This window comes from Equus przewalskii, chromosome 30 (genome assembly GCF_037783145.1).
Source record: "Equus przewalskii isolate Varuska chromosome 30, EquPr2, whole genome shotgun sequence".
Taxonomy (NCBI): Eukaryota; Metazoa; Chordata; class Mammalia; order Perissodactyla; family Equidae; genus Equus; species Equus przewalskii.
Genome location: NC_091860.1, coordinates 13629650 through 13643889, shown reverse-complemented (window position 1 = coordinate 13643889; position 14240 = coordinate 13629650). Strand labels below are relative to the sequence as shown.

The window sequence follows — 14240 nt, the reverse complement described above, 5'->3', positions numbered from 1 at the left end:
TCAGGCAGCACCAAGCTGGAAGTGGTCAGGAGCTCCTGTGACAGGAGCCAGGGGAAAGACGTGTATAGAGAAAAGGCAGAAGCAAAGAAAGGATATTCTTCATTGGCTATAGCTTACAGCCTAGTTGGCTGTTTGTGATTGCTTGTCCCTAGGTTTCAATTTCATAACCTTGAGTCATTTACAGGCTTAGGTTTTGGTTTGCTGACATAGCCACCACGGCGTTAGAGCCACCTCAGTCTAATGGCCTCCTTGTTTAACTAATTTAACATCACTAATACTGAGCAGTAGGAAAACAAAATAAGTAACAGTCCTGTGAGGAGTACTATTTGAAATGCTAATCATTTGTTTAATAACCTATGCCTATAACATAAGAATGAGTTAATAAACTATCTTGACTGAGGGTAGGTACCAGACAAAAAGCAGCCTCGGTAAGACAGAATTCAGGGGAAATTCATACACCTGATTCTGCCTTCTCTGTGTACCAGGGTCATGACTATATTCATTAGATAGGCTACCCCATTTGAGAATCTTTTTTTTAAACAATGCTCAATAGAGTTTTAAACCTAGGACATAATGAAGATGCAAAATATCACCAGCACCAAGGATTTCCGTAAACACCTGGCTATAAGATGGCTCACTCTAAAATCAACTCAGGTATAGGCAAGGTCATCCCCAAAACAATAATTCTCAAACTTTCGGTACATTAGATTCAAGTGGTATATTGATTTAAAATTCAGATCCCCAGGCCTGGTCCCCAGAGACACTCATTCAGACCATCTCCAGGACTGAGCTCCAGTAATCTGCATTTCAGCCAGCACCCCATCACACCCACAGACACACAGTTCGCATGCAAGTATTCAGAGGCTTACCCTTTGAGAAACACCTCCTTGAAAGGTGGGATGATTCCCAGACCCCCAAGCTTGACCTAACCTGGCAGTCTGTGTTCCTAAGCCTATGGTGAGCCATAGAAGCTTTAAAAAAAAACAAAAAAAAGTAGACTGTCAGAGGCAAACATTGGCAGTGGCCCCTCAGCCTTGGCCAGGAGAGGGAGCCATCATCTGACCCAACACCTCTCCCTGCCCGGGCCAGATGGCAGGCATCTCCCACACGGCAGACCCTCTTAGCCTGGCATCATTAAACATCTGAATTATGAAACTAACTCCCCTTGTTCCAATTTCTGTGGTCACTAAGCAACTTCCTCTTATAAAAGTTGGCTTCCCGCGTAGCCTGCCTTTGCTATTGGCCAAAGGCTGCCAGTGTTCAGTCCCCCTTGGCCCTGTTAGTAATAATACATTGGCAGTCACTTTGGTTTCTCCATCATTCTTTGAGGTTGGTTCATAGGATTCCACCCCCAGAAACATTCCACTCTCCACAATTCACAGGTTGATGAATTAGGTTTCTGTGCTTCCGAGGCTTAAGAGCGTACTCTCAACTGTGAAAAACTTTCCAAAGAAATGACAAGTTCTGAGACCTGTGGGAGCATGCTAGCAACACCCAACCTCACCGATGACCATTCCCTTCCTACTGAAACCTCCTCACCAAGAAGCTGTTGAGAGCGATTGAATCCACTTTTCGTGAAGAGTCTCTGTGCCATTTACAACAAACTATCATCAAGGGCCAGAGGAGGTTCTGATGTTAGTCTCCTTGCTGATTCAGGGACAGGCCAGACAGGCTGGTGAGAGAAGGACAAATATCAAGTTCTCACATCAGTTCTGCTCCTCATTCAGGAACAGATGGAATCCCCAGGCCAGTGTGGCCAAGAGAAAAGGTGTATTGTGGTCACCATTGAACGTTTCAGGTGTCCTCCAACACTCGTGCCCCCCAGGGCTGGTTGGAGCCTCAATGCCCTCCATCCAGCTTAGGTGTCTTACTCTTTGCTGTTCGCTCCATTAGCGGCTGATACTGCTTCCATTCTGCTGCCCTCTTCCTGGCTGCCATGTTTGCCCTAAGGGATAAGCATTTGGCCACATACTGAGGCAAAGGGAAGGAGGAGCTAACCTCCCTTTAGTGGCAAAACATTACCTCTTGTTTTCATAGGACCATGACACCTTCTGTGTAAGACCATTAAATGTCCTCTCCCACCACCCCCCAACCCCCGAAGTCCAATAGTGTGAGGTTGCCCGGAAAATGTAAGCACATGTGGAGAAATTGACACGCATTCTCTTTATCGAAAGCACTGACGACTTAGAGGCAAGTGTGGGAGCCCTACTCCCCTACATGACACTCCGCGTTCCAACCAGGAGACTCATGGGTGGGCACATTCACGCCCTCCTTTGACTCTCATCCAGCAAGATACCGAGGAGGTGCTTCCTGGTGGATCTGCACCCTTTTGCTTTCTCTTCACCTCCAAACCCAGGGATAGAGGATAAGAGGGTGTGGGGCAGAAGGTGTGGGGTGGGGAGATTGTTCCCTGATTTCTGCCTACTTTCTCGCCAACTGCTGATAGCTTCTGCCTCCATCTCCGTGTTGCTTGAAGGCCCTCTCAGAGTCTGACCCTTCCCTTCAGGCCTTAGCTTTGTTGCCTCCCCCATTCCTTCCTTCTTTCCTGCTCTCAAATCCACAGATACCTTTGATAATCATCATAGCAGCCAACATGGACTGAGTGCTTACTATGTATCTGGCATGCTTTTAAATTCTTTACATGCGTTAACTCATTGAGTCCTCACAACCACCCTTTGAGGACACTTATTGTCATTTTCTTCACATTAAAGCTGAGGATACTGAAGCGCAGGTGTGTTAAGGCTCTTGCCTGAGGCCACACAGACACCTGTTCTCAACAAGACAACAGACAAGCTTCCTTGTTCAAATAAACAAGTAAGAGTTGATCACAGAAGGGACAGGCCTACCTAGTAACTTGTAAGGGTTCTAATCCACTACTCTGGGGTTTGCCCCATTTGAATAAGTCATTTCAAATTTTGGGGGCGAGGCAGGGAAAGTGGAAAGTATATATAAGCTTTGAAGTTGAAATCACTGTTAAGCCACTTGCTATGTGAACATGAACAAGTTATGTAGCCACTTTGAAGATATGTTTTTAGGTGTGAAATGGGGATAATGTGACACTATCTACCTCACTGAGGTATTGTGACTTTAAAAGATCCTGTACGTGGAGCATTGGGTACAGTGACGGGCACATAGAAGGTTATCAATAAATGAGAGAGTTTTTTTCCATCTACACACACACACACACACACACACACACACCCTTATATAATTGCTTTGTCCTCTTATTTTATTTTTTATTTTATTGAGGTCATATTGGCTTATACCATTGTGTAAATTTCAGGTGTACATTATTATATTTCAGTTTCTGTATAGACTGCATCATGCTCACCACCAATAGTCCAGTTTTTATCTATCACCATATGTATGTGCCCTTTTACCCCTTATGCTATCCCACAACCCCTTTCCCCTCTAGTAACCACTAATCTGTTCTCTTTGTCCATGTGTTTGTTTAGCTTCCACATATGGGTGAAATCATACAGTTTCTCTGTCTAACATATTTTGCTTAGCATAATACCCTCAAGGTCCATCCATGTTGTTGCAAATGGGACGATTTTCTCCTTTTTTATGTCTGAGTAGTATTCCTTTGTGTACGCATATAGCACACCTTCTTTATCCATTCATCTGTTGACGGGCACTTGGGTTGCTTCCACATCTTAGCTATTGTGAATAGTGCTGCAATGAACATAGGAGTGTGTAAATCTCTTTGAATTGTTGATTTCATGTTCTTTGGATAAATACCCAGTAGTGGGATAGCTGGATCATATGGTATTTCTATTTTTAATTTTTTGAGAAATCTCCATACTGTTTTCCGTAGTGGCTGCACCAGTTTGCATTCCCACCAGCAGTATATGAGGGTTTCCTTTTTTCCACAACCTCTCCAACAATTGTTGTTTCTTATCTTTGTAATTATAGCCATTCTGATGGATGAGAGGTGATATCTCATTGTAGTTTTGATTTGCATTTCCCTAATAATTAGTGATGTTGAGCATCTTTTCACATGCCTCTTGGTCACCTGTGTATCTTCCTTGGAAAAATGTCTGTTCATAACCTCTGCCCATTTTTTTTTATTGGGCCATTCATTTTTTTTGTTGTTGAGTTCTATGAGTTCTTTAAATAGTTTGGAAATTAACCCGTTAGATATATGATTTGAAAATAATTTCTCCCAGTTGGTGGGTTGTCTTTTTGTTTTGTGCATGGTTTCCTTCACCTTGCAGAAAATTTTTAATCTGATGTAGTCCCATTTGTTTATTTTGTTTGTTTGTTTCCTTTGCTTGAGTAGACGTGGTATTCAGAAAGATCCTTCAAGGACCAATGTCAAAGGGGGTACTGCCTATATTTTCTTGTAAGAGTTTTATGGTTTCAGGTCTTACATTCAAGTCCTTAATCCATTTTAAGTTAAGTTTTGTGTATAGTGTAAGATAATGGTCTACTTTCATTCTTTTGCACATGGCTGTCCAGTTTGTCCTTTTAAATAGCATAGCACATTGTGCCTCTCTCTCAAATGGTACAAACCATATCCTCTAGTTTTCAGGTCATTCGTACTCATGATTTATCCACCCCCTGCCATACTTCCAGAGACAGGAAACATGTTTATTCATCCCTGATCTTTCAAGGATACCCAAAGTATATTTTTGAATGAAAAAGTGCAAAATACAAGGTTAAAAATAGAGAGAGAGAAATACCATTTATTTGTGTTTTTAAATAATATACACATGCATCCAAAATTTTGGGAAAGATAAATAAGAGACTATTATCAGGATTTACTCCTGGGGATGGGAAGGAGGAAGGACAGGAGACTTTTATTTTTTCTGTTTTCTCTTTATTTTTACCATGTCATGTATTAATTTTATAATTAAAAAGAAGTTACATACATCATAACACATAAATGTTAAGATCACTCATCTGAAAATACAGCTCAAAAAGAGGAAATCTGAGAATCTCTAAATCCATTCCAACCGACCAGGACACAGGGAGGATGGCTGGATGGGACTGTAACCAAAAAGGCTGCAGCTTAGACCTCGATGATGAGGATGTTTTAGCAGAAGAAGGACATTCAGCATGGAGACCAGAAAAATCAGTTCTAAGAGCAAGAATTGTCAGCGTTTATCCAGTACTGTCTGGGTAGAGAGACACTAGCTATGAGAACATAAATACACGGTTTCTGGAGAGCTGGACTCCATTGTGGGGAAGGAGAAGTTCACCAGATTTACCACTATGGATGGAACATTCTTCATGGTTACTTAAATCCCTTCACTCTAATTTTAGGCTCATCAAATGTGTTACTTGGGGTAAGTTACTCCAGCTGCTGTAATGGATAACCCTGAAATCGTATTGGCTTAAAGCAATAGAAGTTTACATCTCCGTCATGTCACATTCCAGTGAAGGTTGGGACACAGGTAGGCTCTGCTCCACGCAGTCATTCAGGGACTGAGGACCATTTAATATTGTGGCACCACCTTCCCCAGGGTCCTTGGAGTACTAGCCACTGAGCAGGTGGATGAGGAAGGAGAGGGTAGAGAAAGCACACCCACTCTTAAGACTCTTGGCTCAGAGGTAACACCTCACTTTTGCTCACATTCCAGTAGAGAGAACTCTTGTACAGCCCCATGCCAAGAAAGAGGAGGAGAACATGGATATGAGTGAGCATCAACAGTTACTCTCATAGCACGCAATTTTCCAATGATTAATTTGGTTTACTTAGGACCCCAAATTCAGAAAGAGGGAGTCTTGAACAATGTATATGGGCATTCCCATCACTAAGGAGCTATGTCTCCTGTCTTCAATTAACACATCATCTTTTTATACTTGATCTTAGTCAAAAGACCAAGAAGCGATAACACATCATCTTTTTAGTTTATAATTCTCTCTGTCATGACTTTACCTTTTTTGCAAATTTTCCAGTAGGAACTTATTCACTTTTAGGTGCACTAATAAGATGAAACTTTCTGGATTTGTAAACCTGAGGACAGAACTTTGGATTATGGTGGTCTCACCAGGACACTATGGACCTGTGAGTTCCCTTCTAACTGGCCAGATGGCCAACCTCTATAATCTCTCTCTCTCTTCTCTAGAAAACTTTGAAGAAAACCATTTCTCTAGAAAACCATTTCAAGAACTGTCAGCTCCTGCCCACAGAAAAGTATGCTTTGAGGTTTACCTGAACAGGGGAATAACTCTTCAAACTTCAATTCCTCTCAAGTGATCAAGGGGCAGGCAAAAGGTGAAGTCTTCACACAGGCCAAGTGCGTTAGCCTGGTCTGGAAGCCTGAATCCTGAAACCCTGGTGTCAGCAGGGGCATGCTTCCTCAAAGGATCAAGGAAAATCTCCTTCCTTGCCTAGTCTAACCTCTAACGGTTCAAGGCGTTCCTTGGCTTGTGGGAGCATCACTCCAGTCTCTGCCTGTCTTCACTTGGCCTTCTCCCTTGTCTTTCTGTAGGCTCCTTTTCCGCCTCATTAGGAGAATGTCATTGGATTTAGAGCCCACCCTAATCTCATCTCCAGATTCTTACGTTAATTATATCTGCAAAGGCCCTTATTCCAAATAAGGCCACATTCTGAGGTTGCAGGTAGACGTATCTTTTGGGGGGACACCATGCAACCTCTATACTAAATAAAAATATTCCTTGCCCAATGTCACGGTCCTTTTAGATAGGCCCTTAGCAAATGCTGACTGAGTGACCCAGTGTTTCTTGCGTAAATGGTGCTATGTGTTGACTGACGTTGGGAGGGGTACTAAGGTTTGAAAGCAGTCCTGCCAGAACACAGGGCAAACTCCAAACCCAAAGGGCTTTTCTTTGCGTTCTAAATATTGAAATTAGTTTTCACTCTCTCAAAGTTCAAAAGCTGCCCTGAGCTTTCACATTTGGCTGTGGTGTCAAATCTCAACAGTGTACATGGCAACCAACCTTGGTGTAACTAAGCACTTCCACGTCCATTTAGGGCAGGAGATGCTGACCATAAAAGTCTTGAGAGCAACAAGAGAGGGAACCCTGCACTGGGCCACACTCAGCAATCCTTGTTTGTAAAGAGAATGGTGCTATGGGCAGGCAGGTGGCAAGGAGGACAATGGGGAAACATCAATAAATTGGATGGCAATCGTGACTTGAGATTTCAGGGTCTGTCGATGGAAGCTGAGAGGTCACCTGTCACCTATTCAGACATCATATCATCACCCTATGCCAGGCAGTTTTCCACACCGTAATGTTCTTTTCATCCTATTTTATTGATATCACACCATCAAGCGTAAGGAATCAGCCAGATCGCTACCTGGTACTCACAGTTATTGGAAGTAGTAATGAAGAAGAAAAACACGCTAAGCTTAACGTGATGTGACACTTCTAATTGAATTGTATTGCTTTTTCACACCCTTCTCTACCATTTAGGTCAAGATACCTTGATATACAAACAGAGAAGAAAAGAACGATATTGATCTCTGTAGCCAAAGAATTCATACCTTCTCCCACGTGTCACGAAAGCTTTGTATTTCTAAATTTGCTGTATTCTTACCAGCCTAAGTTTTTCTAACCATTCTTATATAGTGCTTTTTTCCTAAGAACTATAATACTTAGCACACAAAGGACCTCATGGCATCCTAAAGATAGGACAAATTATTACCATCCTTTCAGACAAAAATAAAAGCATGCATGGGGGTGGGAGGCAGGCATTTATGTATAAAGAACATAAGTGACTTGTCCAAAGTAACACAGTCAATAACAGGACCAGAACTCACAGCCTGTTCTCTAGGCCAAACTAAAACGTCTGCTGAAAGATCTGACACAGATTAAGTTAAGTGACACCACAACAAAGAAATCTAACAAATCCAAGGTATAGTCATGAGATAGGACAAATGACGTGGTTTGACCAATAAATCAGTGAAAGTCAGGAAGAAGGGATGAGCACTGATATAGTGGGAAAAAACATGTAAGAGACATAAAAGTCAAATGCAGGGGGCCAGCCGTGTGGCCAAGTGGTTAAGTTCAGGTGCTCTGCTTCAGCAGCCTGTGGTTCACCAGTTCAGATCCTGGGCACAGACCTACACACCACTCATCAAGCCATGCTGTGGCGGCCTCCCACATGGAAGAAGTAGAATGACCTACAACTAGGATATACAACTCTGCACTGGGGCTCTGGGGAGAAAAGAAAAAAAAGTCAAATGCAATGTGGGGACCTTGTTTGGATACTAATTTTAAAAATCCAATTGTAAAAATACATTTTAGGAATCATCAGGAAAGTCTGAATACAAACTGGGTACCAGATAATATTAAGGAATTCTTATTAATTTTGTTATATGTGACAATGGTATTGTGGTTCTTTAAGAAAAATGTCTTGGGGCCAGTCCCATGGCCAAGGGGTTAAGTTCATGTGCTCCACTTCAGCAGCCCAGGGTTTCGCCAGTTTGGATCCTGGGCACGGACCTAGTGTTACCAAAACTTCAGTCTCTGATCCCAATGTCAATCCAAATAACAAGAACAAAGTTTTGGGAGAAAAAGGGAAGCTTTATTTTGCCAGGCAGAGGGAGCAAAGCAAGGGCTAGTGCCCCAAAACTTGCTTGCTTTCCGTTAAGAAACAGGTAGGAGTTTTTATTTGGGGTTTTAGGTAGGGGAAGGGGGCTATGCTCTTCTTGGTTGGCATTTTCCCATATGCCTGCATCTGGGGCTGCTTCCAGCAGAGACAAAGGATTTCTCAGATGAGTGTCCTTGACTGTTTATCTCCATGGTGGAAGGTAGACTCTGATGTCAGGAAGCCGAGCAGTTGGGCCCGGGAAGCTTTGGTTTCTTGATATTCTGTGGACATTAGTTTCTCTGTAAAAGAACTTCAAGGTCCTGGGATTAGCTACAACTTTAGTGGGAGCCCAGCGTGAGGCCACCTGGACTTTGATAATTTGTAACTTCTATTTGGTTGTAAAGCTCAGGGAGTCAGACGTTAAAGAAACATATTTACATATGCATGTAACTAAAGACCCAGGGACCTGGGAATGTGTGCTTTTAGTTTTAACCCAGATATGCTGGGTTCACTGTAGGGGAACCAATATCAGGGCAGATATTAACTAAGAGCTGGTAACAGTAGCACTGCTCGTCAGGCCATGCTGAGGCGGCATCCCACAGCAGAACCAGAAGGACCTACAACGAGCATATACAACTATGTACTTTGGGGAGAAAAAAAAAAAGCGGAAGATTGGCAACAGATGTTAGCTCAGGACCAATCTTCCTCAAAAAAAAAAAAATCCAAAAAAATGTCTTTAGTTTTTGGAATACAATGGTATGATGCCAAGGCTTTTCTCTAAAATTCATTTCTTACTTAGAAAAGCTTCAACATAAGAGGGTTAGTCAGGCTGGAGGGGAGGGGACATGCCTACCTGCTGAGCAAATGCCGTGGTCCTTAGCTTGGAAGTGACCGCATCAGACTGTCATTTCAGGGAGCTCACCAGCTGCCACACAGAGGGGGGATTTGAAGAGAAAGGTGCCAAAGAGGTGGGGCCAGATCAGAGCCCGTAACAATAGTCTAGGTGAAAAAATGAGGAGGTCCCCACCTCAAGCAGTGGTGTTAGAGGGGATCGTACAGAGAAAGAGACTAAAAGGCAACATAGTTAGAAGAGGAAAAAAAGAAGGGACTCAAGGATTGATGAAAAATGTCTTTATGTCTCGCGCATCCCATGGCCAGTTTGGGAATGCCAGGTGGGTTTGCCCCCGCTTCCAGGCTGAAAAACGGCAGTCCTTCAACACATGGCTTCCAAGGCTGTCCAAGTTGCGGCCAAAACAGACAGACAGAAAGGTGGAAAGAACTGCGTCTAAGGCCAGAGATTCCCTCTCACGCAGGTGAACCGGAAGCTGCTCCCAACATTTCTGCGCATGCTCCACTGGGGAGGGCGAGTCACGTGGTCACACTTTGCCGCAGGGTCGGGAGGGGACGGAAACACAGTCCCTGGAAATGCGGCCAAGATCCCCACAACCATTCTAATACCGAAGCAGAACAGCAGCATGGAGGGTGGCGACAGCCAGCAGTTTCTCTTCACCTGATGGATGCCTCCGTGATGAACACCTGACTCTGCCTTTTTTTGTTTTGCAAAACAAAATGCCCAACTTATTGCTAGACCAGATTAATGTCTATTCCAAATTGTGATTAAGATATAAGAATTGATTAAGTACTTACTTTATATGATGAAAATTACCATTCCCTGTTAGCATATAATGTTTTCTAAATTTATTGATACCATGTTAATATGGAAATAAATAGATATTAATAGGCGGTGCATGCACTTGCTGTAGCTTTGGTTTCTTTCTGTTTTAGGATAGTACTTAATTCTTTAAGTGTGTATGTGAGTGTAGGAAGCAAATCGTAGTAAGTTAAAACAATGACATATGAGAGAGAGAAATATAGAAAAGGATTACATTTCATTCGTTACATTCCTACCAACTATTTTTAGTGGGAGATACATAAAACAATTTTTAAAGTTATAAAAAACACTTTGCTAAAGACTCATTTAATTACACCATAGATTTTTTCTAAGGCAATTATAATATTTTATATTTTCTTACAGTAATTCTTTTCTTCCCTTTTCCTTAGTTTTCTTTCATATTTTTCTAATATATTCTAAAATTATTTCCAAGCATAAGATTGCTTTGTAAAAATACCTACATACTGTGTGAGGTGATCATTATCATTTTTTTTCTGACTACCTTCTCATCAAATAAGGAAAGCCAAGAATGATGAAAAAATTGCCAAAGAAATGAATGGCATCTCAGCTATTTTTGTGCCGGGATGGATCCTGGCTTGCTGTTGTTAAAAGGTAATAAGATAGAGCCAAGAAGCTGTGCTATTGCTGCTTAGTTGGAAAGAAATTTCAGGGCACATAGAAGGTTCGAGATGACCTTCAAGGAGAACACAATGTCAGCATCCTCCAAGTCACACACAAGGGAATAAAATGTAGATCACAGTGAAAATCTTAATTCCCCCCAGTAATTTGTGCCACCTCAGTCACAAACAGAAACAATAGCACAGGAAATATCTAGTCCTTTAACCCCTGGTTATTGCCATTTCCTACTTGGCTAATTGCTTGAGCTTCTGAAAACCAGGAACTACTTCAGAAACCTCATTATGAGAAGAGATATTTGCAACTTACAGGTCAATGAAGCAAGTATTGTGTGTGCCCAGATGTGCCCAGGGCTCTGTTAACACAAACTCTGGCGTGTGTAACAGGCTGTGTGTTATCCTTTGAGGCAGTTAAGAATGCCCCAGCTCACCACAATGCTGAGAGGTTCCTTGGGGAAAGGTTTGAGAACAGAGATGAAAGATGCTCCCTAACCCACAATGCTATCACTGCAGTTGTTAACGAGATAAAGTAAATACTCTACACCTAAACTCTCCGTGAACTTACTTCCCAGTTTATTGAACTGAGTTCTCTGACACATCGTGCTAGGTGCCCGGGATGCAAAGATGAACAAGGCCCAGGTCAGTGAGGAAGATGGTTACAGAGACAGATGATGACAGTACCCAGGGAACAGTCTAGGTCAGATTCCAGGGAGAAGACGAGATATCTGCCTGAAGACCAGGAAAGGTTCCAGCCAGGGATGCTCGAGCTGAGACAGACAGGGAGCGAGGGGATTCCCATAGTCTGCACTGAACGAAGAAAGCAACTAATTTGCATGTGACTCATGAGATAACCTTCATTTTTTTTCAGCTTTGTCGGAAAAGTTGCATAATAGTTATAATGACTATCATTTATTGAGCTAGGCACGTGTAAGCAATATATGTGTACAGACACATATATTGTATCAATCTGCTCAGGCTGCCATAACAAATTACCCCAGGCTGTGGGGCTGAAACAACAAACAGTGATTTTCTCACAGTTCTGGAGGCTGGAAGTCCAAGATCAAGGTGCAGGCAGGCTGGGTTCTTCTGAGGCCTCTCTCCTCGGCTTGCAGATGGCCACCCTCTTGCTGCCTCTTCACATGGTGGTCTCTCTGAGCCAGCGTGCCCCTGGCTCTCTCTGGATGTCCTATTACAAGGACACCAGTCATACTGGATTAGGGCCCATCCTAATGGTCTCATTTTAATTTAATTACCTCCTTAAAGGGCCCCATCTCCAGATACAGTCACATTGAGACACTGTGGGTTAGGACTTCAGCATACACATTGGGGGGGCATGCAATTCAGTTTATAACAGATATACACGTATGTATGTATTTAAACATATAACTTAATCTCCCGCACACCTGGAATGCTGCAGCTTCCCATTTTACAGATGAGGAACTGAAGCTTAGAAAGGTTTAACAATTCACCCAACATCACACTCTATGTGTCAGGAACTGAGAACCCAGGACTGTCTGCCGGCAAAGCCCATGCTTAATCACCATGTGATCCTTTTCAGAGAGAGAAAAATTAAGCAGCAATTATGAAAATTCTTCTGTGTTACCTGATATCCATTTGCACACCCAGCCATGGCATCCATTGAGCCAACATGAACTGGGCATGTACCACCTGTCCCAGGTAACAGTGGAATGGCTTGGAAGCAGTGACTCTTCTAGGAGAGAGCTGCAGAATTAAGTTGGAAAGAGTTTTCACGTCTGTAAGAATTGTGAGCTTCTCCCAGACAGGAAATCTATCGGGGCAGGGCGGGCGGGGGGGAGGAGCGGAATTGACAGCGTTCTGTCGATTTGAAGGGTCTTTAGAGCTAAGAGAAGAGATTAGCATGCAAAATCCAATCAAAGGATGTCGGGTTATCTACACTGTAAGGAGATAGAAGATTTGGTAATTACTTGAATCTAAAGGATATGGAATTAGGTGGCCACCTTCTTTAAGTTACAAGTCACTGACACAGCAACTAGGCTGGGGTCAGATTACTCCAAGCATGTTGCAGATAGGGATTCTGCTGTATTTGCCCCAAAAGATTATCTGGGGAAGACAATCCCTAACTGTGATTGCTCTGAACCTTGGGGGGGATGTAGCATTAAATGTAGAATGAAACTTGTATTACCAATATCTTGATATTAAGGACTCTGTACATACTAATAGTGCAGAACTCATAATACTTAGAATTTGGCCTTTGAGAGTTATTTGTCAACCTGTAGTTCCTATTTTAGATATATAATTGAAAAGTGAATTTAGACTTACAATTTTAAATTGAAATTTTATGAAATTTGTATATAATATTGACACAGAATTAAGGCTGGCCATGTTTATGCGTTTAATTATCAGATTTATAGGAATTAAACATTTAGGAATATTTAACAGCCAGACATCTAAAGTACTTTAAAAAGGAATCAACATTTTTATTGGTTATGATTACAGTTTCAAATAAGTAAAAGTTTAGATTTCTAAATGGGACCAAATATTAATCAAGACACCCCCACTTAAAGTGTGGAGATTTCCTAGATTTATAAATAGAATAATATTTTTTAATTGACCTTAAAAGAGAGAACTTGATTTTTTGATACTTAACCTAAATGAGCGATAGTTTTTAAAATCACAGTAAACCCCTGAATGGGCTTTTCTGTGGACAAAACTCCCCTCAGAGACACCGAAAACCTCTTATTTCACACCAGGAACAGTACTAGGCATAAAGGTACAATGATGAGAAGGGAGTCCCTGCTCTTGAAACTCCTGAAGTATATTAAGAAAAGCAGACGGTTACAACACAATATTGGCTGTAACGGGTACATGTACGAGTGCTGTAGGAACACGAGGAAGGAGCTGCTGGGAGACCTGGAGATGGGCATGAGTTTGTCCAGGAGATTAAATGGGGAAGGCGGTCCATTCCAAGCAGAGGTAAGGAAACATGACAGCAACGGCTCCACTATGTTCAGCATTCCTGAGTCACAATGGGTAAGTAGGCAGGGGCCAGAGCATGACGACTTGTGTCCCAGGAAAAGACGGTTCTGTTTTAACCTGCAGGCCATGGTGACACATTGAAGAATTTTCATCAGATTTGAGGGAGAGAAGCTGAGGCATAAATTGAGAGGCTTGGACTTGATGTTTCAGACATCAAGAACAACCAGAGGGTAATTGGAGCCATGGGTATAGATGAGATTTTTCCAAAGAGAGCGTGTAGAAGATAGGGGGAAAGAACAGGGCTAAGGATGAAGTCAGAGGAGAGTCCACATTTCTGCAGGGAACAGAAGAAGAATCAGCTCAAGGTGATTGAGAAAGTTCAGCCCAAGAGGCGGGAGGTAATTTGGAGAGTGAAGGGTAAAGTCTCCAGTGAGGGAAGGCTTTAAGAAGGTGGAGGAAAGTGAGCTCA

The 14240-nt window shown here is 42.4% G+C and overlaps 1 long non-coding RNA gene across 1 annotated transcript; it reads right to left on the bottom strand.

Moving 5' to 3' along the window:
• Window positions 1–8478: 8478 nt before the first annotated feature.
• LOC139080494 (uncharacterized) lies at window positions 8479–9837 on the bottom strand. The gene is made up of 2 exons (XR_011535044.1): window positions 9360–9837; window positions 8479–8816 (listed from the first exon to the last, which is right to left on the bottom strand). It is a non-coding gene; the product is annotated as an uncharacterized lncRNA (long non-coding RNA).
• Window positions 9838–14240: the final 4403 nt, after the last annotated feature.